We start from the raw sequence: 202 nt of genomic DNA, 5'->3' as shown, positions 1-202 counted from the left end.
ATGTTAAACTTATATTAAAGTTTTTCTTCATTACCCATTCAAGCCGTCTCCAGCCATTATTAGTCTCAAAGTGGGTTTCTCGTCATCGAATATTTACCAGTGTTTGATACTAGTGTGTCTTTTTTTCTCTCTCTCTCTGACCAGTTATTTATTTAGTACTAACAATTTTACATGTTAATTAATCGTTTTAAATCTAATTAAC

Source organism: Limulus polyphemus, unplaced genomic scaffold, assembly GCF_000517525.1.
Source record: "Limulus polyphemus unplaced genomic scaffold, Limulus_polyphemus-2.1.2 Scaffold533, whole genome shotgun sequence".
In the NCBI taxonomy this organism is placed as follows: Eukaryota; Metazoa; Arthropoda; class Merostomata; order Xiphosura; family Limulidae; genus Limulus; species Limulus polyphemus.
Note: the sequence above shows the minus strand (reverse complement) of the source record.